General features: G+C 40.7%; 1 long non-coding RNA gene and 1 pseudogene across 1 annotated transcript in view; one reads left to right on the top strand and one right to left on the bottom strand.

Annotated features, from left to right (window-relative positions):
- The window catches only part of LOC135564837 (uncharacterized), a 349,184-nt gene that overhangs the window by 289,082 nt on the left and 34,965 nt on the right, over nt 1-25,137 (bottom strand). The gene's annotated exons all lie outside the window — the stretch shown is intronic.
- LOC115120659 (guanine nucleotide exchange protein smcr8a-like) lies at nt 898-24,657 on the top strand (annotated as a pseudogene).

Raw genomic sequence — 25,137 nt, 5'->3', positions numbered from 1 at the left:
ATGTGAACAGAGCCCTAGTCAGATGATGTATCAGCATAGCTAGCCTAGCCTAGCCAGGGCGCGTTGGAGCTACACTTGTCATAACGTTACACACACACACGTCGTGCCCAGCTAACATTAGTCAATATAACTCCTGAAGCGTTGTTACAAACTGTTATTTTGACTGATCCAACAGATTGACACAACATAAAACTGTCACAGGGTCAGTTAGCTTGATGGGAGTAAGCTAGCTAAATCTTGTCAAAGTTCAACCATGAAACTAAGTTTACATGCCGAAGCTTAACCTTACAATTTTCATGATCACTTAAACACAATTTACAATGTAACGTGCATTAGCGTGGACCCAATCTGCTAATAAATAAATAGTTTTAAAACTATTTTGCCAACTGAAAGGGTTGGTAAAAAGGGCAGATAAATGTGATGTTATTGATTTTTACAAATTCCGCGCTTGTTAACGACAGCAGTCGTAAATCGATGATGTCGTAAAACAACTGTCGTAAAACCCTTTCCTGTTCGTGTGAATAATACTTTTTTATGCCGATGTCCTTTAATTTTACGCCAAAAATACTACGCGAAGAGTATCTATTTTCAAGATTGAAATTGTGATTCACAATCTTAAATCATGTTGAATGTGTAATATTAGGTTTGTAATTTTAGGACAGATAGCTACTTCCTTATGTGAGCTGGTCACGTGGTAACTACCAGCGGATTTTAATATGGCGACGGTCAGAATGTACACTTAACATTAAATAGTTTCACCGTATTTACTACTGGGACTTTATTATACCAGTGCATGACGGGCCACTGCCGATATTGCCCGGTAACGGTGCACGATTCCCCGGACGAGCAATGTGTCATTGATGGGGTGTCGGGATACGGTCGTGTTCCGTTACGCGACGTCTGTTTGCCAGATAACTGTCTTGACGTCGGTACTGTACGGGGGGCGGAGCCAGAGAGATAGTCCCGGTGTTAAGTGCTATTGTTTATATGCAGCGGTGACAGACAGACAGACAGCCTTTGGTCAGATGTCATGTTGATGTGTGGCCTTCCTGCATCGTATGATATCATCATGGACAGACAGGTGAAGACCACTCCCAGCTGGTAGAGGTAACGGGACGCAGACAGACAGACATACAACCGTCAGTGTCGTGGACTGTTACTCCCAGCGAGTAGAGGGATACAGACAGACCGACAGACAGACTGGCTATCAGGCAGACATCTAGCCTAGTGGATGGACTTCCTCTGACGTCAAAGCTGACCCAAGCCCGGTCCGGAGAAAGATGATTGGTGCCCCAGACGTGGTGGCGTTTACTAAGGAGGATGATTTTGGGGAGGTAGGGTACCCCAACCCCTGGGTGGTGCCAGAAGAGTTCTCTGTCCCTCTGTTCCCATCGAATAACAACGCCAACCCCTGGGCCAAGACGTCATACGCCAAGTTCACTAAGGACTTCATCCTCATATCAGAGTTCTCTGAGCAGGTCGGTACCATGGGCAACTGGGGGAGGGGTGTGTGTGTTGATTTGACGGTGTGTATGTCCGGACGGTGTGTGTATGTCCGGACTGTGTGTGTATGTCCGGACGGGGTGTGTGTGTAATGAGCTGACCTTGTGTTGTCCTCCCCTCCAGGTGGGCCCCCAGCCTCTTCTCACCATTCCTGACGACCCGAAGGTGTTTGGGACCTTTGACCTCAACTACTTCAGTCTGAGGATCATGTCTGTTGACTACCAGGCCTCGTTCGTAGGACATCCCACCGGCAGCGGATACCCACGACTCAGGTAGCTGTCCTATTTTATTATGTTGTATTGTACTCTACTGTCCTATTTTATTATGTTGTATTGTACTCTACTGTCCTATTTTATTATGTTGTATTGTACTCTACTGTCCTATTTTATTATGTTGTATTGTACTCTACTGTCCTATTTTATTATGTTGTATTGTACTCTACTGATGTCCTATTTTATTATGTTGTATTGTACTCTACTGATGTCCTATTTTATTATGTTGTATTGTACTCTACTGTCCTATTTTATTATGTTGTATTGTACTCTACTGTCCTATTTTATTATGTTGTATTGTACTCTACTGTCCTATTTTATTATGTTGTATTGTACTCTAATGATGTCCTATTTTATTATGTTGTATTGTACTCTACTGTCCTATTTTATTATGTTGTATTGTACTCTACTGTCCTATTTTATTATGTTGTATTGTACTCTACTGATGTCCTATTTTATTATGTTGTATTGTACTCTAATGATGTCCTATTTTATTATGTTGTATTGTACTCTACTGTCCTATTTTATTATGTTGTATTGTACTCTAATGATGTCCTATTTTATTATGTTGTATTGTACTCTACTGTCCTATTTTATTATGTTGTATTGTACTCTAATGATGTCCTATTTTATTATGTTGTATTGTACTCTACTGATGTCCTATTTTATTATGTTGTATTGTACTCTACTGTCCTATTGTATTATGTTGTATTGTACTCTACTGATGTCCTATTTTATTATGTTGTATTGTACTCTACTGATGTCCTATTTTATTATGTTGTATTGTACTCTAATGATGTCCTATTTTATTATGTTGTATTGTACTCTACTGTCCTATTTTATTATGTTGTATTGTACTCTACTGATGTCCTATTGTATTGTACTCTAATGATATCCTATTGTATTTGTATTGTACTCTAATGATGTCCTATTGTATTATGTTGTATTGTACTCTACTGATGTCCTATTTTATTATGTTGTATTGTACTCTACTGTCCTATTGTATTATGTTGTATTGTACTCTACTGATGTCCTATTTTATTATGTTGTATTGTACTCTACTGATGTCCTATTTTATTATGTTGTATTGTACTCTAATGATGTCCTATTTTATTATGTTGTATTGTACTCTACTGTCCTATTTTATTATGTTGTATTGTACTCTACTGATGTCCTATTTTATTATGTTGTATTGTACTCTACTGTCCTATTTTATTATGTTGTATTGTACTCTAATGATGTCCTATTTTATTATGTTGTATTGTACTCTACTGTCCTATTTTATTATGTTGTATTGTACTCTACTGTCCTATTTTATTATGTTGTATTGTACTCTACTGATGTCCTATTTTATTATGTTGTATTGTACTCTAATGATGTCCTATTTTATTATGTTGTATTGTACTCTACTGATGTCCTATTTTATTATGTTGTATTGTACTCTACTGTCCTATTGTATTATGTTGTATTGTACTCTACTGATGTCCTATTTTATTATGTTGTATTGTACTCTACTGTCCTATTTTATTATGTTGTATTGTACTCTAATGATGTCCTATTTTATTATGTTGTATTGTACTCTACTGTCCTATTTTATTATGTTGTATTGTACTCTAATGATGTCCTATTTTATTATGTTGTATTGTACTCTACTGATGTCCTATTTTATTATGTTGTATTGTACTCTAATGATGTCCTATTTTATTATGTTGTATTGTACTCTACTGTCCTATTTTATTATGTTGTATTGTACTCTACTGATGTCCTATTTTATTATGTTGTATTGTACTCTACTGATGTCCTATTTTATTATGTTGTATTGTACTCTACTGTCCTATTGTATTATGTTGTATTGTACTCTACTGATGTCCTATTTTATTATGTTGTATTGTACTCTACTGATGTCCTATTTTATTATGTTGTATTGTACTCTAATGATGTCCTATTTTATTATGTTGTATTGTACTCTACTGTCCTATTTTATTATGTTGTATTGTACTCTAATGATGTCCTATTGTATTTGTATTGTACTCTAATGATATCCTATTGTATTTGTATTGTACTCTAATGATATTGTATTTGTATTGTACTCTAATGATATCCTATTGTATTTGTATTGTACTCTAATGATATCCTATTGTATTTGTATTGTACTCTAATGATATTGTATTTGTATTGTACTCTAATGATATTGTATTTGTATTGTACTCTAATGATATTGTATTTCTATTGTACTCTACTGATATTGTATTTGTATTGTACTCTAATGATATTGTATTTGTATTGTACTCTAATGATATCCTATTGTATTTGTATTGTACTCTAATGATATTGTATTTGTATTGTACTCTAATGATGTCCTATTGTATTGTACTCTAATGATATCCTATTGTATTGTACTCTACTGTCCTATTTTATTATGTTGTATTGTACTCTAATGATATCCTATTGTATTATGTTTTATTGTACTCTAATGATGTCCTATTGTATTGTACTCTAATGATATCCTATTGTATTTGTATTGTACTCTAATGATATCCTATTGTATTTGTATTGTACTCTAATGATATCCTATTGTATTTGTATTGTACTCTACTGTAATGACATCCTATTTTACCGTTTTCTGTTACATTCTACTCTAATTCTATTCTACTCTAATTCTATTATATTCTACTCTAATTATATTCTGTTCTGTTACATTCTATTATATTCTACTCTAATTCTGTTCTGTTCTACTCTAATTCTATTATATTCTACTCTAATTCTGTTCTGTTACATTCTACTCTAATTCTAATTATATTATATTCTACTCTAATTCTGTTCTGTTACATTCTACTCTAATTCTATTATATTCTACTCTAATTCTGTTCTGTTATATTCTACTCTAATTCTATTATACTCTACTCTAATTCTATTATATTCTACTCTAATTCTGTTATATTCTACTCTAATTCTATTATATTCCACTCTAATTCTGTTCTGTTCTACTCTAATTCTGTTCTGTTACATTCTACTCTAATTCTATTATATTCTACTCTAATTCTGTTCTGTTATATTCTACTATATTCTGTTCTGTTCTACTCTAATTCTGTTCTGTTACATTCTACTCTAATTCTGTTCTGTTACATTCTACTCTAATTCTATTATATTCTACTCTAATTCTATTATATTCAACTCTAATTCTGTTCTGTTATAGTCTACTCTAATTCTATTATACTCTACTCTAATTCTATTATATTCTACTCTAATTCTGTTATATTCTACTCTAATTCTATTATATTCTGTTCTGTTCTACTCTAATTCTGTTCTGTTACATTCTACTCTAATTCTGTTCTGTTACATTCTACTCTAATTCTATTATATTCTACTCTAATTCTGTTCTGTTATATTCTACTCTAATTCTATTATATTCTACTCTAATTCTGTTCTGTTCTGTTCTACTCTAATTCTGTTCTGTTACATTCTACTCTAATTCTGTTCTGTTACATTCTACTCTAATTCTATTATATTCTACTCTAATTCTATTATATTCTACTCTAATTCTGTTCTGTTATAGTCTACTCTAATTCTATTATATTCTACTCTAATTCTGTTCTGTTACATTCTACTCTAATTCTGTTCTGTTACATTCTACTCTAATTCTATTATATTCTACTCTAATTCTATTATATTCTACTCTAATTCTGTTCTGTTACATTCTACTCTAATTCTATTATATTCTACTCTAATTCTGTTCTGTTATATTCTACTCTAATTCTATTATATTCTACTCTAATTCTGTTCTGTTATATTCTACTCTAATTCTATTATATTCTACTTTAATTCTGTTCTGTTATATTCTACTCTAATTCTGTTATATTCTACTCTAATTCTGTTCTGTTATATTCTACTCTAATTCTATTATATTCTACTCTAATTCTGTTCTGTTCTACTCTAATTCTGTTCTGTTATATTCTACTCTAATTCTGTTCTATTCTACTCTAATTCTGTTCTGTTCTACTCTAATTCTATTATATTCTACTCTAATTCTGTTCTGTTATATTCTACTCTAATTCTATTATATTCTACTCTAATTCTATTATATTCTACTCTAATTCTGTTCTGTTATATTCTACTCTAATTCTATTATATTCTACTCTAATTCTGTTCTGTTATATTCTACTCTAATTCTGTTCTGTTCTACTCTAATTCTGTTCTGTTCTACTCTAATTCTGTTCTGTTACATTCTATATTCTACTCTAATTGTATCCTGTTCTCTCCTCCCCTCCAGGGTGGTTCTGGGTAACTCTAAGGAGGGGGCGTTTGACTAGTCTGTTCTCTCCTCCCCTCCAGGGTGGTTCTGGGTAACTCTAAGGAGGGGGCGTTTGACTAGTCTGTTCTCTCCTCTCCTGTAGTTTTGTGGAGGACTCCAGGGTGGTTCTGGGTAACTCTAAGGAGGGGGCGTTTGACTAGTCTGTTCTCTCCTCTCCTGTAGTTTTGTGGAGGACTCCAGGGTGGTTCTGGGTAACTCTAAGGAGGGGGCGTTTGACTAGTCTGTTCTCTCCTCTCCTGTAGTTTTGTGGAGGACTCCAGGGTGGTTCTGGGTAACTCTAAGGAGGGGGCATTTGACTAGTCTGTTCTCTCCTCTCCTGTAGTTTTGTGGAGGACTCCAGGGTGGTTCTGGGTGACTCTAAGGAGGGGGCGTTTGCCTACGTTCACCACCTGACGCTCTATGACCTGGAGGCCCGGGGCTTCGTCCGCCCGTTCTGCATGGCCTACGTCTCTGCCGACGAGAGGAAGATCATGCTGCAGTTCCAGGAGCTGTCGCTCCTCTTCTCCCGCGCCTCCGAGTGCCTGAAGACCGGAAACCGACGGGCCTTCGCCCGCGAGCTGCAGAGGAAGCTACGTGACCTGGAGTACGAGGACACACACTGAGACACACACACACACACTCTGAGACACACACACTCTGAGACACACACACTCTGACACACACACACACGCTCTGACACACACACACACGCTCTGAGACACACACACACACTCTGAGACACACACACACTCTGAGACACACACACACACACACTCTGACACACACACTCTGAGACACACACACACACTCTGAGACACACACACACACTCTGAGACACACACACTCTGAGACACACACTCTGAGACACACACACTCTGACACACACACACACTCTGAGACACACACACACACACACTCTGACACACACACACACTCTGAGACACACACACTCTGAGACACACACACTCTGAGACACACACACTCTGAGACACACACACTCTGAGACACACACACTGAGACACACACACACTCTGAGACACACACACACACTGAGACACACACACACACTGAGACACACACACTCTGAGACACACACACTCTGAGACACACACACTCTGAGACACACACACTGAGACACACACTCTGAGACACACACACTGAGACACACACACACTCTGAGACACACACACACTCTGAGACACACACACACTCTGAGACACACACACACTCTGAGACACACACACACACTGAGACACACACACTCTGAGACACACACACACTGACACACACACACTCTGACACACACATCCTCTCTGACACACACACCCTCTCTGAGACACACACACACACACTCTGAGACACACACAAACTCTGACACACACACACACTCTGACACACACACACTCTGACACACACACACACACTCTGACACACACACACACACACACACACACACACACACACACACACACACACACACACTCTGACAGGTTCCTACTGCTACCATCTGTTGTAACTTCCTGTTGTGCCTCTCCTGCCAGGTACACACGGTCTGTTCTGCAGAAAGAGGAGGGGCTTCAGCGGGAGGCGGGGCCTCAGGGGTGTTACTCCGCCCGCGCGGTGGACAAGGCCAACGAGCTTGCGGCGATGGAGAAGAGTATCTACGAGCACCGAGACCTGCTGAGGCAGATCACCTCGTACCCCCTCCGCCCTCGCCGAGACCCCCACGCCGCACACTGTCAACACTGTGTCACCGAGTCACAGAGACGCAGAGACGCGGCGCCCGGCCCCGACCGGGACACGGGGGAGGAGGCGGGACAGAGGAGGCAGTCCTACACTCCGCAGCTGATCAAGGGGAAGTCGGCCAAGTGTTTCGCCAAGCGCCTGAAGAACCTGACGGAGTTGTGCGAGGAGAGGTTCTACGAGGCCACCGTGGAACTACTCAACACCACAGAGCGGTGTTTCCGGGGGGACTTGTGTTACCTGTACACCCGCCGCCTGGACCGAGCGCTACGCAGGAAGCAGAACGTCACCAACTTCCTGTTTGAGGAGGAGCTAGGGGAGGAGGAAGAGGAAGTAGCGGTGCTGGGAAGAATCTTCTGTTCTCTCAACCACACAGTGGGGACGGACTCACACACACACACTCCTTCCATCGTGCTTTGCCCCGAGCCACCGGAGTCTGTGGAGGTTCTGGAGGTGAACCCTCCCTGCCCTGATAACTCTGCCCAGCAGAGTGAGGCCCTGACCGGGGAGGAGAGGCTGGAGTCGTCACTCTCTGATCTGACCATGGAGACGCAGGACCAGGAAAGCTCTGAGGAGAATAAGGACAGCTTCAGTAGTGACAGGAGTGGAGGAGAGGAGGAGGAGGAGGAGGAGGGACGGGAGGGAGGAGATCAGACCCCTGTTTTTCTGCTGGAGGCTGAGGAGGGGGGCGAGGGTGAGAGACACCGTGTGTGTGAGAGGGAGGGAGAGGCAGAAGGAGTGTCTAACAGAAAGAGGGAGGGAGAGGCAGGAGGAGTGTCTAACAGAAAGAGGGAGGGAGAGGCAGAAGTGCTTGGGAGAGAGGAGGGAGGGGCTGAGACAGAGGAGGGAGGGGCTGAGACAGAGGAGGGAGGGGCTGAGACAGATGAGGGAGGGGCTGAGACAGAGGAGGGTGATGGACAGAGAGTTCCTGATCCTGAGTTACTGGTCCAGATGGACACGGCCTGCTGCATGTCTCAGGAGGGCTTCCTGTACAACTCCTCTCCCCCAGACAAGCTGCCTGCTTCTGGGCTGCAGCCCGGCTCTCTACCCCTTCCCTGGTGGTCAACCAGGAGCCCCAGGCCCTGCTGCCGGTCCAGGGGGACTACGGCCTGGGTTCCCCCCACTGCCAGAGCCCTGGGGCTGGGCTGGACCTGCCCGTCTCCTCCTCGGGAGATACCACCTCCAGGGGTTCGGACCAGGACGGGTGGGACTGTACCATGTCAGCGTCTACGGGGTCCGAACGGGCCGGCTCACCTCTGGGGTACGGGGGGTTGGTAACGCTGAGGCAGAAGAAGAGGGCCGGGCAGGGAGCGCTCAGGTGAGTCACTCATTGGTTGATTGATACATTCTATAGGTTAGAGGACTCCTGATATCTCCAGTCTATGTGTGTGTTTTCTATACCTGCCCCCCCCCCATGGAAGGTGTTTTCTATACCTGCCCCCCCCACCCCCATGGAAGGTGTTTTCTATACCTGCCCCCCCCATGGAAGGTGTTTTCTATACCTGCCCCCCCCATGGAAGGTGTTTTCTATACCTGCCCCCCCCATGGAAGGTGTTTTCTATACCTGCCCCCCCATGGAAGGTGTTTTCTATACCTGCCCCCCATGGAAGGTGTTTTCTATACCTGCCCCCCCCATGGAAGGTGTTTTCTATACCTGCCCCCCCCAAGGAAGGTGTTTTCTATACCTGCTCCCCCCATGGAAGGTGTTTTCTATACCTGCCCCCCCCCCCAATGGAAGGTGTTTTCTATACCTGCCCCCCCCCCATGGAAGGTGTTTTCTATACCTGCTCCCCCCATGGAAGGGTGTTTTCTATACCTGCCCCCCCCCATGGAAGGTGTTTTCTATACCTGCCCCCATGGAAGGTGTTTTCTATACCTGCACCCCCATGGAAGGTGTTTTCTATACCTGCCCCCCCCATGGAAGGTGTTTTCTATACCTGCCCCCCCCATGGAAGGTGTTTTCTATACCTGCTCCCCCCCATGGAAGGTGTTTTCTATACCTGCCCTCCCCATGGAAGGTGTTTTCTATACCTGCTCCCCCCATGGAAGGTGTTTTCTATACCTGCTCCTCCCCTCCCCCATGGAAGGTGTTTTCTATACCTGCTCCCCCATGGAAGGTGTTTTCTATACCTGCTCCCCCCATGGAAGGTGTTTTCTATACCTGCTCCCCCCCCCATGGAAGGTGTTTTCTATACCTGCCCCCCCCCATGGAAGGTGTTTTCTATATCTGCTCCCCCCCCCCATGGAAGGTGTTTTCTATACCTGCCCCCCATGGAAGGTGTTTTCTATACCTGCCCCCCCCATGGAAGGTGTTTTCTATACCTGCCCCCCCCATGGAAGGTGTTTTCTATACCCCCAATGAAAGGTGTTTTCTATACCTGCCCCCCCAATGGAAGGTGTTTTCTATACCTGCCCCCATGGAAGGTGTTTTCTATACCTGCTCCCCCCATGGAAGGTGTTTTCTATACCTGCCCCCCCCATGGAAGGTGTTTTCTATACCTGCCCCCCCAATGAAAGGTGTTTTCTATACCTGCCCCCCCCCCAATGGAAGGTGTTTTCTATACCTGCCCCCCCCATGGAAGGTGTTTTCTATACCTGCCCCCCCCCCAATGAAAGGTGTTTTCTATACCTGCCCCCCCCAATGGAAGGTGTTTTCTATACCTGCCCCCCCATGGAAGGTGTTTTCTATACCTGCCCCCCCATGGAAGGTGTTTTCTATACCTGCCCCCCCCATGGAAGGTGTTTTCTATACCTGCCCCCCCAAGGAAGGTGTTTTCTATACCTGCTCCCCCCCCATGGAAGGTGTTTTCTATACCTGCCCCCCCCATGGAAGGTGTTTTCTATACCTGCCCCCCGCCCATGGAAGGTGTTTTCTATACCTGCCCCCCCCCATGGAAGGTGTTTTCTATACCTGCCCCCCCCATGGAAGGTGTTTTCTATACCTGCCCCCTCCCCATGGAAGGTGTTTTCTATACCTGCCCCCCCCCATGGAAGGTGTTTTCTATACCTGCCCCCCATGGAAGGTGTTTTCTATACCTGCCCCCCCCAATGAAAGGTGTTTTCTATACCTGCCCCCCAATGGAAGGTGTTTTCTATACCTGCCCCCCCCCATGGAAGGTGTTTTCTATACCTGCCCCCCAATGAAAGGTGTTTTCTATACCTGCCCCCCCAAGGAAGGTGTTTTCTATACCTGCCCCCCCATGGAAGGTGTTTTCTATACCTGCCCCCCCCATGGAAGGTGTTTTCTATACCTGCCCCCCCAATGGAAGGTGTTTTCTATACCTGCCCCCCCCCATGGAAGGTGTTTTCTATACCTGCTCCCCCCATGGAAGGTGTTTTCCATACCTGCCCCCGCCCCATGGAAGGTGTTTTCTATACCTGCCCCCCCATCCCCCCCCCATGGAAGGTGTTTTCTATACCTGCCCCCCCCATGGAAGGTGTTTTCTATACCTGCCCCCATGGAAGGTGTTTATACCCCCCCATGGAAGGTGTTTTCTATACCTGCCCCCCCCCATGGAAGGTGTTTTCTATACCTGCCCCCCCCATGGAAGGTGTTTTCTATACCTGCCCCCCCCATGAAGGTGTTTTCTATACCTGCTCCCCCCTCCCCCATGGAAGGTGTTTTCTATACCTGCTCCCCCCCATGGAAGGTGTTTTCTATACCTGCTCTCCCCCATGGAAGGTGTTTTCTATACCTGCCCCCCCCCCATGGAAGGTGTTTTCTATATCTGCTCCTCCCCCCATGGAAGGTGTTTTCTATACCTGCCCCCATGGAAGGTGTTTTCCATACCTGCCCCCGCCCATGGAAGGTGTTTTCTATACCTGCCCCCTCCCCATGGAAGGTGTTTTCTATACCTGCCCCCCATGGAAGGTGTTTTCTATACCTGCCCCCCCCATGGAAGGTGTTTTCTATACCTGCCCCCCCCATGGAAGGTGTTTTCTATACCTGCCCCCCGCCCATGGAAGGTGTTTTCTATACCTGCCCCCAATGAAAGGTGTTTTCTATACCTGCTCCCCCCATGGAAGGTGTTTTCTATACCTGCCCCCCATGGAAGGTCGTTTTCTTATACCTGCTCCTCCCCTCCCCCCATGGAAGGTGTTTTCTATACCTGCTCCCCCCCCCATGGAAGGTGTTTTCTATACCTGCTCCCCCCCATGGAAGGTGTTTTCTATACCTGCTCCCCACCCCCCCATGGAAGGTGTTTTCTATACCTGCTCCTCCCCCCATGGAAGGTGTTTTCTATATCTGCTCCTCCCCCCTGGATGGAAGGTGTTTTCTATACCTGCCCCCCCCATGGAAGGTGTTTTCTATACCTGCCCCCCATGGAAGGTGTTTTCTATACCTGCCCCCCCCATGGAAGGTGTTTTCTATACCTGCCCCCCAATGAAAGGTGTTTTCTATACCTGCCCCCCAATGGAAGGTGTTTTCTATACCTGCTCCCCCCATGGAAGGTGTTTTCTATACCTGCTCCCCCATGGAAGGTGTTTTCTATACCTGCTCCCCCCATGGAAGGTGTTTTCTATACCTGCCCCCCCCCATGAAAGGTGTTTTCTATACCTGCTCCCCCCCCCATGGAAGGTGTTTTCTATACCTGCCCCCCCCATGGAAGGTGTTTTCTATACCTGCTCCTCCCCCCCCCATGGAAGGTGTTTTCTATACCTGCTCCCCCCCCCATGGAAGGTGTTTTCTATACCTGCTCCCCCCCATGGAAGGTGTTTTCTATACCTGCTCCCCCCCCATGGAAGGTGTTTTCTATACCTGCTCCTCCCCCCATGGAAGGTGTTTTCTATATCTGCCCCCCCATGGAAGGTGTTTTCTATACCTGCTCCCCCCATGGAAGGTGTTTTCTATACCTGCTCCCCCATGGAAGGTGTTTTCTATACCTGCCCCCCCCAATGAAAGGTGTTTTCTATACCTGCCCCCCCCAATGGAAGGTGTTTTCTATACCTGCTCCCCCCATGGAAGGTGTTTTCTATACCTGCCCCCCAATGAAAGGTGTTTTCTATACCTGCCCCCCAATGGAAGGTGTTTTCTATACCTGCTCCCCCATGGAAGGTGTTTTCTATACCTGCGCCTACCCCCCCCCCATGGAAGGTGTTTTCTATACCTGCGCCCCCATGGAAGGTGTTTTCTATACCTGCCCCCGCCCATGGAAGGTGTTTTCTATACCTGCCCCCCAATGAAAGGTGTTTTCTATACCTGCCCCCCCAATGGAAGGTGTTTTCTATACCTGCCCCCCCCAATGGAAGGTGTTTTCTATACCTGCTCCCCCCAATGGAAGGTGTTTTCTATACCTGCCCCCGCCCATGGAAGGTGTTTTCTATACCTGCTCCCCCCATGGAAGGTGTTTTCTATACCTGCCCCCGCCCATGGAAGGTGTTTTCTATACCTGCCCCCCATGGAAGGTGTTTTCTATACCTGCCCCCCCCATGGAAGGTGTTTTCTATACCTGCCCCCCCCGCCCCCCCATGGAAGGTGTTTTCTATACATGCCCCCCATGGAAGGTGTTTTCTATACCTGGCCCCCCATGGAAGGTGTTTTCTGTACCTGCCCCCCATGGAAGGTGTTTTCTATACCTGCCCCCCCCATGGAAGGTGTTTTCTATACCTGCCCCCCCATGGAAGGTCCCCCCCCATGGAAGGTGTTTTCTATACATGCCCCCCATGGAAGGTGTTTTCTATACCTGGCCCCCCATGGAAGGTGTTTTCTGTACCTGCCCCCCCCCATGGAAGGTGTTTTCTATACCTGCCCCCCATGGAAGGTGTTTTCTATACCTGCCCCCCATGGAAGGTGTTTTCCATACCTGCCCCCCATGGAAGGTGTTTTCTATACCTGCCCCCCCGCCCATGGAAGGTGTTTTCTATACCTGCCCCCCCAATGAAGGTGTTTTCTACCTGCCCCCCCAATGGAAGGTGTTTTCTATACCTGCCCCCCCCATGGAAGGTGTTTTCTATACCTGCTCCCCCCAATGGAAGGTGTTTTCTATACCTGCCCCCCCCCCATGGAAGGTGTTTTCTATACCTGCCCCCCCCGCCCATGGAAGGTGTTTTCTATACCTGCTCCCCCCCATGGAAGGTGTTTTCTATACCTGCCCCCCGCCCATGGAAGGTGTTTTCTATACCTGCCCCCCCCCATGGAAGGTGTTTTCTATACCTGCCCCCCCCATGGAAGGTGTTTTCTATACCTGCCCCCCCTGCCGCCCCCCCCATGGAAGGTGTTTTCTATACCTGCTCCCCCCATGGAAGGTGTTTTCTATACCTGCCCCCTATACCTGGCCCCCATGGAAGGTGTTTTCTATACCTGTCCCCCCCCATGGAAGGTGTTTTCTATACCTGGCCCCCCATGGAAGGTGTTTTCTATACCTGCTCCCCCATGGAAGGTTTTTTACTGATACCACAAGCATTATATATTACTGTTGGAGCTAGAAACACAAGCATTATATATCACTGTACTGTTGGAGCTAGAAACACAAGCATTATATATTACTGTACTGTTGGAGCTAGAAACACAAGCATTATATATTACTGTACTGTTGGAGCTAGAAACACAAGCATTATATATTACTGTACTGTTGGAGCTAGAAACACAAGCATTATATATTACTGTACTGTTGGAGCTAGAAACACAAGCATTATATATTACTGACTGTTGGAGCTAGAAACACAAGCATTATATATTACTGACTGTTGGAGCTAGAAACACAAGCATTATATATTACTGACTGTTGGAGCTAGAAACACAAGCATTATATATTACTGTACTGTTGGAGCTAGAAACACAAGCATTATATATTACTGTACTGTTGGAGTTAGAAACACAAGCATTATATATTACTGACTGTTGGAACTAGAAACACAAGCATTATATATTACTGTACTGTTGGAGTTAGAAACACAAGCATTATATATTACTGTACTGTTGGAGCTAGAAACACAAGCATTATATATTACTGTACTGTTGGAGTTAGAAACACAAGCATTATATATTACTGACTGTTGGAGTTAGAAACACAAGCATTATATATTACTGTACTGTTGGAGCTAGAAACACAAGCATTATATATTACTGTACTGTTGGAGCTAGAAACACAAGCATTATATATTACTGTACTGTTGGAGCTAGAAACACAAGCATTATATATTACTGACTGTTGGAGCTAGAAACACAAGCATTATATATTACTGTACTGTTGGAGCTAGAAACACAAGCATTATATATTACTGACTGTTGGAGCTAGAAACACAAGCATTATATATTACTGACTGTTGGAGCTAGAAACACAAGCATTATATATTACTGACTGTTGGAGCTAGAAACACAAGCATTATATATTACTGTACTGTTGGAGCTAGAAACACAAGCATTATATATTACTGTACTGTTGGAGCTAGAAACACAAGCATTATATATTACTGTACTGTTGGAGCTAGAAACACAAGCATTATATATTACTGTACTGTTGGAGTTAGAAACACAAGCATTATATATTACTGACTGTTGGAGCTAGAAACACAAGCATTTAGTTAGATATTACTGACTGTTGGAGTTAGAAACACAAGCATTTAGTTATATATTACTGACTGTTGGAGCTAGAAACACAAGCATTATATATTACTGACTGTTGGAGCTAGAAACACAAGCATTATATATTACTGACTGTTGGAGCTAGAAACACAAGCATTTATATATTACTGACTGTTGGAGCTAGAAACACAAGCATTATATATTACTGTACTGTTGGAGCTAGAAACACAAGCATTATATATTACTGTTGGAGCTAGAAACACAAACATTATATATTACTGTACTGTTGGAGCTAGAAACACAAGCATTTAGTTAGATATTACTGACTGTTGGAGTTAGAAACACAAGCATTTAGTTATATATTACTGACTGTTGGAGCTAGAAACACAAGCATTATATATTACTGTACTGTTGGAGCTAGAAACACAAGCATTATATATTACTGACTGTTGGAGCTAGAAACACAAGCATTTAGTTAGATATTACTGTACTGTTGGAGCTAGAAACACAAGCATTATATATTACTGTACTGTTGGAGCTAGAAACACAAGCATTATATATTACTGACTGTTGGAGCTAGAAACACAAGCATTATATATTACTGTACTGTTGGAGCTAGAAACACAAGCATTATATATTACTGTACTGTTGGAGCTAGAAACACAAGCATTATATATTACTGTTGGAGCTAGAAACACAAGCATTATATATTACTGACTGTTGGAGCTAGAAACACAAGCATTATATATTACTGTTGGAGCTAGAAACACAAGCATTATATATTACTGTACTGTTGGAGCTAGAAACACAAGCATTATATATTACTGTTGGAGCTAGAAACACAAGCATTATATATTACTGACTGTTGGAGCTAGAAACACAAGCATTATATATTACTGACTGTTGGAGCTAGAAACACAAGCATTATATATTACTGACTGTTGGAGCTAGAAACACAAGCATTATATATTACTGTACTGTTGGAGCTAGAAACACAAGCATTATATATTACTGACTGTTGGAGCTAGAAACACAAGCATTATATATTACTGTACTGTTGGAGCTAGAAACACAAGCATTATATATTACTGACTGTTGGAGTTAGAAACACAAGCATTATATATTACTGTACTGTTGGAGCTAGAAACATTATATATTACTGTTGGAGCTAGAAACACAAGCATTATATATTACTGTACTGTTGGAGCTAGAAACACAAGCATTATATATTACTGTACTGTTGGAGCTAGAAACACAAGCATTATATATTACTGACTGTTGGAGTTAGAAACACAAGCATTATATATTACTGTTGGAGCTAGAAACACAAGCATTATATATTACTGACTGTTGGAGCTAGAAACACAAGCATTATATATTACTGCACTGTTGGAGCTAGAAACATTATATATTACTGTACTGTTGGAGCTAGAAACACAAGCATTATATATTACTGTTGGAGTTAGAAACACAAGCATTATATATTACTGTACTGTTGGAGCTAGAAACACAAGCATTATATATTACTGACTGTTGGAGCTAGAAACACAAGCATTATATATTACTGTACTGTTGGAGCTAGAAACACAAGCATTAGATATTACTGTACTGTTGGAGCTAGAAACACAAGCATTATATATTACTGACTGTTGGAGCTAGAAACACAAGCATTATATATTACTGTACTGTTGGAGCTAGAAACACAAGCATTATATATTACTGTACTGTTGGAGCTAGAAACACAAGCATTATATATTACTGTACTGTTGGAGCTAGAAACACAAGCATTATATATTACTGTACTGTTGGAGCTAGAAACACAAGCATTATATATTACTGTACTGTTGGAGCTAGAAACACAAGCATTATATATTACTGACTGTTGGAGCTAGAAACACAAGCATTATATATTACTGTACTGTTGGAGCTAGAAACACAAGCATTATATATTACTGTACTGTTGGAGCTAGAAACACAAGCATTATATATTACTGACTGTTGGAGCTAGAAACACAAGCATTATATATTACTGACTGTTGGAGCTAGAAACACAAGCATTATATATTACTGACTGTTGGAGTTAGAAACACAAGCATTATATATTACTGTACTGTTGGAGCTAGAAACACAAGCATTTAGTTAGATATTACTGTACTGTTGGAGCTAGAAACACAAGCATTTAGTTATATTACTGTACTGTTGGAGCTAGAAACACAAGCATTATATATTACTGTACTGTTGGAGCTAGAAACACAAGTATTATATATTACTGTACTGTTGGAGCTAGAAACACAAGCATTTAGTTATATATTACTGTACTGTTGGAGCTAGAAACACAAGCATTATATATTACTGTACTGTTGGAGCTAGAAACATTATATTATTACTGTACTGTTGGAGCTAGAAACACAAGCATTATATATTACTGTACTGTTGGAGCTAGAAACACAAGCATTTAGTTAGATATTACTGTACTGTTGGAGCTAGAAACACAAGCATTATAGATATTACTGCACTGTTGGAGCTAGAAACACAAGCATTATAGATATTACTGTACTGTTGGAGCTAGAAACACAAGTATTTAGTTAGAAACACAAGCATATTACTGTACTGTTGGAGCTAGAAACACAAGCATTTAGTTAGATATTACTGTACTGTTGGAGCTAGAAACACAAGCATTATATATTACTGTACTGTTGGAGCTAGAAACATTATATATTACTGTACTGTTGGAGCTAGAAACACAAGCATTAGATATTACTGTACTGTTGGAGCTAGAAACAGAAGTATTATATATTACTGACTGTTGGAGCTAGAAACACAAGCATTATATATTACTGTACTATTGGAGCTAGAAACACAAGCATTATATATTACTGACTGTTGGAACTAGAAACACAAGCATTAGATATTACTGTACTGTTGGAGCTAGAAACACAAGCATTATATATTACTGTACTGTTGGAGCTAGAAACACAAGCATTATATATTACTGTTGGAGCTAGAAACACAAGCATTATATATTACTGTACTGTTGGAGCTAGAAACACAAACATTATATATTACTGTACTGTTGGAGCTAGAAACACAAGCATTTAGTTAGATATTACTGACTGTTGGAGTTAGAAACACAAGCATTTAGTTATATATTACTGACTGTTGGAGCTAGAAACACAAGCATTATATATTACTGTACTGTTGGAGCTAGAAACACAAGCATTATATATTACTGACTGTTGGAGCTAGAAACACAAGCATTTAGTTAGATATTACTGTACTGTTGGAGCTAGAAACACAAGCATTATATATTACTGTTGGAGCTAGAAACACAAGCATTATATATTACTGACTGTTGGAGCTAGAAACACAAGCATTATATATTACTGACTGTTGGAGCTAGAAACACAAGCATTATATATTACTGTACTGTTGGAGCTAGAAACACAAGCATTATATATTACTGTTGGAGCTAGAAACACAAGCATTATATATTACTGACTGTTGGAGCTAGAAACACAAGCATTATATATTACTGACTGTTGGAGCTAGAAACACAAGCATTATATATTACTGTACTGTTGGAGCTAGAAACACAAGCATTATATATTACTGTTGGAGCTAGAAACACAAGCATTATATATTACTGACTGTTGGAGCTAGAAACACAAGCATTATATATTACTGACTGTTGGAGCTAGAAACACAAGCATTATATATTACTGACTGTTGGAGCTAGAAACACAAGCATTGGACTGTTGGAGCTAGAAACACAAGCATTATATATTACTGTACTGTGGAGCTAGAAACACAAGCATTATATATTACTGTACTGTTGGAGCTAGAAACACAAGCATTATATATTACTGACTGTTGGAGTTAGAAACACAAGCATTATATATTACTGTACTGTTGGAGCTAGAAACACAAGCATTATATATTACTGTTGGAGCTAGAAACACAAGCATTATATATTACTGACTGTTGGAGCTAGAAACACAAGCATTATATATTACTGTACTGTTGGAGCTAGAAACACAAGCATTATATATTACTGTACTGTTGGAGCTAGAAACACAAGCATTATATATTACTGTACTGTTGGAGCTAGAAACACAAGCATTATATATTACTGTACTGTTGGAGCTAGAAACACAAGCATTATATATTACTGACTGTTGGAGTTAGAAACACAAGCATTATATATTACTGTACTGTTGGAGCTAGAAACACAAGCATTATATATTACTGTACTGTTGGAGCTAGAAACACAAGCATTATATATTACTGATATGTTGGAGCTAGAAACACAAGCATTATATATTACTGTACTGTTGGAGCTAGAAACACAAGCATTATATATTACTGTACTGTTGGAGCTAGAAACACAAGCATTATATATTACTGTACTGTTGGAGCTAGAAACACAAGTATTATATATTACTGACTGTTGGAGCTAGAAACACAAGCATTTAGTATACTGATATTACTGTACTGTTGGAGCTAGAAACACAAGCATTTATATATTACTGTACTGTTGGAGCTAGAAACACAAGCATTATATATTACTGTACTGTTGGAGCTAGAAACACAAGCATTATATATTACTGTACTGTTGGAGCTAGAAACACAAGCATTATATATTACTGTACTGTTGGAGCTAGAAACACAAGCATTATATATTACTGTACTGTTGGAGCTAGAAAACACAAGCATTATATATTACTGTTGGAGCTAGAAACACAAGCATTTAGTTAGATATTACTGACTGTTGGAGTTAGAAACACAAGCATTATATATTACTGACTGTTGGAGCTAGAAACACAAGCATTATATATTACTGTACTGTTGGAGCTAGAAACACAAGCATTATATATTACTGTACTGTTGGAGCTAGAAACACAAGCATTATATATTACTGTACTGTTGGAGCTAGAAACACAAGCATTATATATTACTGACTGTTGGAGTTAGAAACACAAGCATTATATATTACTGTACTGTTGGAGCTAGAAACACAAGCATTATATATTACTGTACTGTTGGAGCTAGAAACACAAGCATTAGATATTACTGTACTGTTGGAGCTAGAAACACAAGCATTATATATTACTGACTGTTGGAGCTAGAAACACAAGCATTATATATTACTGTACTGTTGGAGCTAGAAACACAAGCATTATATATTACTGTACTGTTGGAGCTAGAAACACAAGCATTATATATTACTGTACTGTTGGAGCTAGAAACACAAGCATTATATATTACTGTACTGTTGGAGCTAGAAACACAAGCATTATATATTACTGTACTGTTGGAGCTAGAAACACAAGCATTATATATTACTGACTGTTGGAGTTAGAAACACAAGCATTATATATTACTGTACTGTTGGAGCTAGAAACACAAGCATTATATATTACTGTACTATTGGAGCTAGAAACACAAGCATTATATATTACTGTACTGTTGGAGCTAGAAACACAAGCATTATATATTACTGACTGTTGGAGCTAGAAACACAAGCATTATATATTACTGTACTGTTGGAGCTAGAAACACAAGCATTATATATTACTGTACTGTTGGAGCTAGAAACACAAGCATTTAGTTAGATATTACTGTACTGTTGGAGCTAGAAACACAAGCATTATATATTACTGTACTGTTGGAGCTAGAAACACAAGCATTATATATTACTGTACTGTTGGAGCTAGAAACACAAGCATTATATATTACTGTACTGTTGGAGCTAGAAACACAAGCATTTAGTTATATTACTGTACTGTTGGAGCTAGAAACACAAGCATTATATATTACTGTACTGTTGGAGCTAGAAACACAAGCATTATATATTACTGTACTGTTGGAGCTAGAAACACAAGCATTATATATTACTGTACTGTTGGAGCTAGAAACACAAGCATTATATATTACTGTACTGTTGGAGCTAGAAACACAAGCATTTATATATTACTGTACTGTTGGAGCTAGAAACACAAGCATTATAGCTAGAAACACAAGCATATTACTGTACTGTTGGAGCTAGAAACACAAGCATTTATATATTACTGACTGTTGGAGCTAGAAACACAAGCATTATATTACTGTAGCTAGAAACACAAGCATATTACTGTACTGTTGGAGCTAGAAACACAAGCATTATATATTACTGACTGTTGGAGCTAGAAACACAAGCATTATATATTACTGTACTGTTGGAGCTAGAAACACAAGCATTATATATTACTGTACTGTTGGAGCTAGAAACACAAGCATTATATATTACTGACTGTTGGAGCTAGAAACACAAGCATTATATATTACTGTACTGTTGGAGCTAGAAACACAAGCATTATATATTACTGACTGTTGGAGCTAGAAACACAAGCATTATATATTACTGACTGTTGGAGCTAGAAACACAAGCATTATATATTACTGTACTGTTGGAGCTAGAAACACAAGCATTATATATTACTGTTGGAGCTAGAAACACAAGCATTATATATTACTGTACTGTTGGAGCTAGAAACACAAGCATTATATATTACTGTACTGTTGAGCTAGAAACACAAGCATTTATATATTACTGACTGTTGGAGTTAGAAACACAAGCATTTAGTTATATATTACTGACTGTTGGAGCTAGAAACACAAGCATTATATATTACTGTACTGTTGGAGCTAGAAACACAAGCATTATATATTACTGACTGTTGGAGCTAGAAACACAAGCATTTAGTTAGATATTACTGTACTGTTGGAGCTAGAAACACAAGCATTATATATTACTGTACTGTTGGAGCTAGAAACACAAGCATTATATATTACTGACTGTTGGAGCTAGAAACACAAGCATTATATATTACTGACTGTTGGAGCTAGAAACACAAGCATTATATATTACTGTACTGTTGGAGCTAGAAACACAAGCATTATATATTACTGTTGGAGCTAGAAACACAAGCATTATATATTACTGTACTGTTGGAGCTAGAAACACAAGCATTATATATTACTGACTGTTGGAGCTAGAAACACAAGCATTATATATTACTGTACTGTTGGAGCTAGAAACACAAGCATTATATATTACTGTACTGTTGGAGCTAGAAACACAAGCATTATATATTACTGTACTGTTGGAGCTAGAAACACAAGCATTATATATTACTGACTGTTGGAGCTAGAAACACAAGCATTATATATTACTGACTGTTGGAGCTAGAAACACAAGCATTATATATTACTGTACTGTTGGAGCTAGAAACACAAGCATTATATATTACTGACTGTTGGAGCTAGAAACACAAGCATTATATATTACTGTACTGTTGGAGCTAGAAACACAAGCATTATATATTACTGACTGTTGGAGCTAGAAACACAAGCATTATATATTACTGTACTGTTGGAGCTAGAAACACAAGCATTATATATTACTGACTGTTGGAGCTAGAAACACAAGCATTATATATTACTGACTGTTGGAGCTAGAAACACAAGCATTATATATTACTGTACTGTTGGAGCTAGAAACACAAGCATTATATATTACTGTACTGTTGGAGCTAGAAACACAAGCATTATATATTACTGTACTGTTGGAGCTAGAAACACAAGCATTATATATTACTGTACTGTTGGAGCTAGAAACACAAGCATTATATATTACTGACTGTTGGAGTTAGAAACACAAGCATTATATATTACTGTACTGTTGGAGCTAGAAACACAAGCATTATATATTACTGTACTGTTGGAGCTAGAAACACAAGCATTATATATTACTGTACTGTTGGAGCTAGAAACACAAGCATTATATATTACTGTACTGTTGGAGCTAGAAACACAAGCATTATATATTACTGTACTATTGGAGCTAGAAACACAAGCATTATATATTACTGTACTATTGGAGCTAGAAACACAAGTATTATATATTACTGTACTATTGGAGCTAGAAACACAAGTATTTAGTTAGATATTACTGTACTGTTGGAGCTAGAAACACAAGCATTTAGTTAGATATTACTGTACTGTTGGAGCTAGAAACACAAGCATTATATATTACTGTACTATTGGAGCTAGAAACACAAGTATTATATATTACTGTACTATTGGAGCTAGAAACACAAGCATTTAGTTATATATTACTGTACTGTTGGAGCTAGAAACACAAGCATTATATATTACTGTACTGTTGGAGCTAGAAACATTATATATTACTGTACTGTTGGAGCTAGAAACACAAGCATTATATATTACTGTACTGTTGGAGCTAGAAACAGAAGTATTTAGTTAGATATTACTGTACTGTTGGAGCTAGAAACACAAGCATTTAGTTAGATATTACTGCACTGTTGGAGCTAGAAACACAAGCATTTAGTTAGATATTACTGTACTGTTGGAGCTAGAAACACAAGTATTTAGTTAGATATTACTGCACTGTTGGAGCTAGAAACACAAGCATTTAGTTAGATATTACTGTACTGTTGGAGCTAGAAACACAAGCATTATATATTACTGTACTGTTGGAGCTAGAAACATTATATATTACTGTACTGTTGGAGCTAGAAACACAAGCATTATATATTACTGTACTGTTGGAGCTAGAAACACAAGCATTATATATTACTGTACTGTTGGAGCTAGAAACACAAGCATTATATATTACTGTACTGTTGGAGCTAGAAACACAAGCATTATATATTACTGTGTTGGAGCTAGAAACACAAGCATTATATTACTGTACTGTTGGAGCTAGAAACACAAGCATTATATATTACTGTACTGTTGGAGCTAGAAACACAAGCATTATATATTACTGTTGGAGCTAGAAACACAAGCATTATATATTACTGACTGTTGGAGCTAGAAACACAAGCATTATATATTACTGTACTGTTGGAGCTAGAAACACAAGCATTATATATTACTGTACTGTTGGAGCTAGAAACACAAGCATTATATATTACTGTACTGTTGGAGTTAGAAACACCCTCAATAACATTGCTAAAAACGTGTATGTGACCAATAACACGTGATCATGTCTCTCTCGGTCTCTACCTCCAGGTTTGTGCGTCAGTATCCGTTTGCCCTGCATGCCCTGTGGTCCCTCCTGAGTGGTCGAACCCTGGTGGTCCTGGGATCTGAGGAGGGGAGGGTCAGGAGGCTGGTGTCCGCTCTGGCCCTCTACGTGCCTGGACCCGGGCGCTGTGGGGAGAGGGTCCAGCCCTGGCTCTCCTGCCCCTTCAGCCTCACTGACCTACAGAGATGGAAACTCATAGGACTGCAGAGGTGAGGAGGAGGAAGGGGCGGGGCTCTACAGCAGCAGGCTGTCACATGACATGATGCTGTCATCAGTCCTGGGGTCAGTCAGTGCATCTTTTGACCGAAACACTTCCTGTTATAACTAGCCCATATACGGTCAACGTCCTGTTATAACTAGCCTATATACGGTCTACTTCCTGTTATAACTAGCCCATATACAGTCAACTTCCTGTTATAACTAGCCCATATACGGTCAACTTCCTGTTATAACTAGCCCATATACGGTCAACTTCCTGTTATAACTAGCCTATATACGGTCAACTGCCCTATATACAGTAGACATTTTCCTACCCTATATACAGTAGACATGCCTCCTCCTACCCTATATACAGTAGACATGCCTCCTCCTACCCTATATACAGTAGACATGCCTCCTCCTACCCTATATACAGTAGACATGCCTCCTCCTACCCTATATACAGTAGACATGCCTCCTCCTACCCTATATACAGTAGACATGCCTCCTAGCT

The sequence above is a fragment of the Oncorhynchus nerka genome, linkage group LG26 (assembly GCF_034236695.1).
Source record: "Oncorhynchus nerka isolate Pitt River linkage group LG26, Oner_Uvic_2.0, whole genome shotgun sequence".
Classification (NCBI taxonomy): Eukaryota; Metazoa; Chordata; class Actinopteri; order Salmoniformes; family Salmonidae; genus Oncorhynchus; species Oncorhynchus nerka.
This window is presented reverse-complemented; position numbering and strand designations above follow the sequence as displayed.